Source organism: Triticum dicoccoides, chromosome 7B (assembly GCF_002162155.2).
Source record: "Triticum dicoccoides isolate Atlit2015 ecotype Zavitan chromosome 7B, WEW_v2.0, whole genome shotgun sequence".
Classification (NCBI taxonomy): domain Eukaryota; kingdom Viridiplantae; phylum Streptophyta; class Magnoliopsida; order Poales; family Poaceae; genus Triticum; species Triticum dicoccoides.
Window position 1 is genome coordinate 657,067,499 of NC_041393.1, and position 5,186 is coordinate 657,072,684.

Sequence of the window (5,186 nt, forward strand, 5' to 3'; positions counted from 1 at the left end):
CGACGACGGGCGGCGGGGGCGCGCGGCGACGAGGATGATGGGCGGCGGGGGCGGCGAGGGCGACGGCACGGCGGCGCGGCGGCGTCGGCATCGTCGTCGAGATCGAGACTCTCTCGCGCGAGAAGTGGAACGAAGCGGCGACGAGATAACTGATTTTTCGTAAGTGTCATATATATAGGGGGAGCCTTTAGTACCGGTTGGAGCCACCAACCGGTACTAAAGGCCAATTTTGGCCAGCCCAAGCGGCGGGAAACTGGACCTTTAGTACCGGTTGGTGGCTCCAACCGGTACTAAAGGGTAACCCATTAGTACCGGTTGGAGCCACCAACCGGTACTAATGGCCGTGCGCTTTTCTGCTATTTTTTCTTTTCAGCTATAGTTTTCCTTCTTTTTTGCTATTTTTTCTTTTCTGCTATTTTTTCTTTTCTGCAAAACTTGATGGTCAAAGTCTGGAGTTATAACTTAAAAAAAAAATGTCGCACTGGTTTATAAACCCAGCCGCGGCTGCCCTTTCGAACTCCTCTATTTAGCAGGCTTCTGGGCCTAACTAGGGCGCGCTGCGCTGTGAGCCTGCTGGCCCTACTGGGCATGTATTTGCACACCCAAGGTCTGGCAGGCCCACAGGGCAGCGCCCCAACATTCTTCTTCCTCTTCTTCTCCTTCTTCTTCCTCTTCTTCTTCTTCCTCTTCTTCTTGTTCTTCTTCTTCTTCTTCCTCTTCTCCTTCTTCTTCCCCTTCTTCTTCTTCCTCCTTCTTCTTCCTCTTCTTATTCTTCTTCTTCTTCTTCTTCGTCTTCTTCTTATTTCTGCGTAGTTTTTTTGTATAGTTTTTTCTTTTCTGTTATATTTATTTTCTTCTATTTATTTGTGAGTAGTTTTTCATCTAGTTTGCCAAAATTCAACATTTTCAGAGTTCATTTTGTAGTGATTTTCAATTTTATGGTCATTTTGTAAACGATTGAAAAATAGCAAATATAATTTTTTTTTCTGCTTTATTTTTTCTTCTATTTATTTCTGAGTAGTTTTTTCTTTTCTGCTATATTTATTTTCTTCTATTTATTTCTGAGTAGTTTTTTATTTTGTTTTTTTCTTTTCAGCTATAGTTTTTCTTCTTTTCTTTCTTTTCCGCTATTTTTTCTTTTCTGCAAAACTTGATGGTCAAAGTCTGGAGTTATAACTTAAAAAGAAAGAAATGTCGACGTGCAATTAGTTTTTGCCATCACAGAAGAAGTCCGGAGTTGTAATAAGTTATTAAAAATAAAAAAGAGGTGCAATGCTCGTTAATTTGCTTCAAGCCTTTCAGAATAGTGTAAACTGCACTGCGCATAGCTCCATGCAGTCTACCGTATTCCTGAAGGCTTGAAGCTAAGCAACATGAGCATTGAGCCTCTTCTTCATCGTCTCTACACTCAGGGCTTATAAACCGCTCTTAGTCCCTCTCACTTCGCGAGGTGGGACTAAAAAATAGCTTGCCATAACCTCATTAGTACCGGTTCGTGGTACTAACCGGCACTAAATGGTGATGGTGGGGCCATAGCCTGACCGCAGGCTGACACAGCCTCTTTAGTACCGGTTCGTGGCATGAACCGATACTAAAAGGTTCACCACGAACCAGTGCTATTGATCGCCACCACGAACCGGCACTAGTGTACACATTAGTGCCGGCTGAAATTCCAACCGGCACTATTGTGCTTCACATTTGACCCTTTTTCTACCAGTGTCCTTGAACAAATCCAATGCAGTGGGTTCTTTATCTTTGTATTTGTCTCCCTGGAAACAACAAATATGAAGGCAAGGGAGCATCATACATAGTTACTACATGGATGCAACAGTTTACATTAACCTATGGTCAAGAATATTTCTCATGACAATGCACATCCAGAGCCACATGTTTGACTTACCAGATTATCACAATGCACAGGGTAGCTACGCGAGCCAGTGGTTTGGTGAAACTTAACTTGAGCTCGATTATTTTTGTTAGTTTCACATATCCCCTACATCAAGAGACCAAATACATGTAAGGCATAATTTCTTGATTAGCATGTAGAAGGCGAGAGATTGGTCTCGAGGAAGAAACATACCATCTTTTTGGGATCCTTCCAGCTTTCCAGTAGCTCATTCCACTGCTCATCGGTCATCGAGGGGACAGGAGACGTTCTCATCACCAAATGGAGTGGGTGAGGGTCAAAATACTCTTTCTTGAGCCTGTATCGTTGTTGGCGAGTCGCACGTTTCAGCATTTCAGTACAAGCCTTCCTAACTGGCATAGCATCAACGTCCATCTGAAACTTGTTCTAGTCCGATGAAAAAACATGTGTAAGTATCATGATTGCACAAAATTGACAAAATAGCACAAAATTGACAGGTTGATAGCCATTTGAGGGAGAAAGGCCTGGACTTTGTACTTACAGCAACTTTTCCTACAAAGTTCCTGAAGATCCCATCTCGGACATGTCCATCTGGGTCCTTGTAATCCTTCCAGCGCTTAAACACGGGCATATGGTGTCTAACTGTGACGTTGCATTCAGTTGCGAACTTTGCAGCAAGAAGAGGTGCCTCCAGCCTTAACTTCCCTTCTGGAATGACAAGCGGCCGTTTGCCCTGCCGGCGTCGAGTGATCCTTTCCAGACCTTTTCCCAAATTGGGCCCCCTTTCCCTTGGCTCCTCATAGGATTGTGGACCTGAAAAGAAGTGTACTAATAAATGTAGAACATCGTTTCAAAATGTGTAACTATAACAACAGGAATTAAGCTCACAAAAAAAGTCAAAGACAATATACTAGTAACCATATGGCAACAACAACGAAATGGAGTATTGCATTATCTATCATGTTGGTGTGTTTCTGATTGTTACAAATGCACATGTTAACTGGAACTGAAGACAAGGTTCGAGCAGATTTCTACAAGGCACATGTTAACTAAATTGTCCTTATTTAAATACTGTGATATTAAGAAATGAGCAATGGAGTTGTCCTTGAGAATATCATCATCCCGCAACACTGGAATGACTCATAAAAAATCATGCACACATATGGTATAAATTAAGACAGGAAGATGCATAGAACAATAGATTGAACAAGAAGTTTAACTCTAATAGATGCTAGAAAGATTTAGGTTATAACATGCCTTCAGAGTTATTGTTAGGTTGGGTTTGCTGATTTGGTTGGGCACTACCACCAGTTTCGTTGGCCATCTCATTTTCGTCATCACGATGGGCAATGAGATCAGCTCCATTGGCAATCCAGTTGTCATCATCACAATGTCCAGGATCATCACCTTTTTAGAAAAAAGCATCTAGTGAGAGTATGTTCATCATGGAGCTAATAGCCTAGGCTAGTCATTCAAAAGAAAAAAATATGAACATGATATGATAATAATAGTAAGGAACTTGCCTTCAACACCATGGTCATCAAAGTTGGGAACAGTTTCTTCAGCTTGGCGGACACAAGCCATAGAAGCAGTTGGCTTATGGATGACACTTGGTGTCTGCTGTTTAGGATCAGACATTTCCTCACTTTGAATACCTGCATCAGCATCTTGTGATAGAGCTTTCTTCGACCTTGTGACTCGTGGATTAGTTGGGAGGTCCGCATGAACTCTCTTAGGAGGTCGAGGCTTGAGTCCACCAGGGGGCATGGCAGCAGATCTTTTCTTACTAGTTTTCTGACTAGTCTTCTTACAACCCTGATAGATATGAAAACATGGTTTAATCAGCAAACAGTAACAAAATTATGCTGCAACGGCAAACAAGCAACATATCTAAGCAATGAATGACTAGATTGAGGAAATTAGCACCTTAGAGTTTGAGCTAGCAGCAGGTGTGGACTGCAGTGCTTCTGTTTCATCTACTAAACTATCATCGGATGACTCTCCTTCACTGGTATTGTCCTTGTTAGGATGATACTCAGCTTCAGAATCATCACTACTATGCTTCGATTTATTTTTTTCAGGTGAAATGACAGTTTTGGCTGCAAACAATGTCGATAGTGCAGGAATTCCGAGTGCTTGCAGCCTTGAATTGTTCCTTATGCATGTTCTGATGCGCGACTCCTCCAAAGGATGCAGCGGTGGTTCTAAGATGAGTGAACACATGAGCACGAATTACTATGTGTATAATCTGTAGTTAATAAAAAAATACTATTTTGTGATTAAGTTTATGTGACCCAAATCTACACTTGACAGCACAAGACCCTTTTTTCATAGGTATGGCAAGAACTCTAATGGACCAGAAACACTAGCAACTTAAATCAAACATAAGAAAACAGCTTTTACCACACACCCATTAGACATACATATGCATGAATAGGAAATAGGCAGGCGTGGGGTGGGTTAAGAAGATTATACCTGCTGTCTTGCGTCCTTGGTGTTTCTTCGTTGCAGTCTTCTTCCCCATCGGTGTTGTGCAGAGGTCCTTGAAGCGGCGCAGTATGGTCGCAGTGACGGCTTGTTCTAGGGTTTGGTGGAGCGGAGAGGAGGGGGAGGGGGTTCTTGACCGGCAGTTGAGGTGGGGTAGCTGCCGGCGGTGGAGGCGGAAGAGCAAGGGGAGTCGTGCTCGGGAGCGGCGCGGTGTGGTGGCGGTGGCGGTGGCGGCGGCTGCTTACTCTAGGGTTTGGTGGAGGCGGATGGTGGGGGAGAGGGGGTCTTGACCGGCAGTGGAAGAGCAAGGGGAGGGAGGGGATCCGTGCTGGGGATCCGTGCTCTGCGGTGGAGGTGGACGAGGAACGGAAGATGGGCTCGGCGGTGGAGGAGATGAAGCCGTGGCCGGCGGTGGAAGAGGAAGGGGAATAGGATGGAGGGGATTTGGCGATACGACGGGAGGGAGGGGATTTGGCTGGTCGTGCGGTGGGGGTTAGGCATTTGTGTGTGTCAAATTACTAATAGGCCCTTCATCTGGTACTGGTGGATGAATGCATATGTGTAATTTTGGGGAACATTGCTAGGCAATAGCGTCAATTCCCGTTGCGTTATTTTTTTCTTGGCGCGGTCGCGCGGATGGAGCAAAGACTGTAACATGCGTGCGCGCGCTTTTTGCTGCCGAGCCAAATTTAGAACATTCCAAAGCATATAACACAAGTTTATTATTTGTTGCTGTAATTAGTAAGACATATATTTAATTATGCACTATTATTAGGAAATAATTACTAGAATGAGCAAGACATATGCACCAACTTTTTTACAAACCATAGGG

General features: G+C 43.9%; 1 pseudogene; it reads right to left on the minus strand.

The window, feature by feature from the left end:
* LOC119339296 overlaps positions 1-4,391 on the minus strand; it is an 8,325-nt pseudogene extending 3,934 nt beyond the window's left edge.
* Positions 4,392-5,186: the final 795 nt, after the last annotated feature.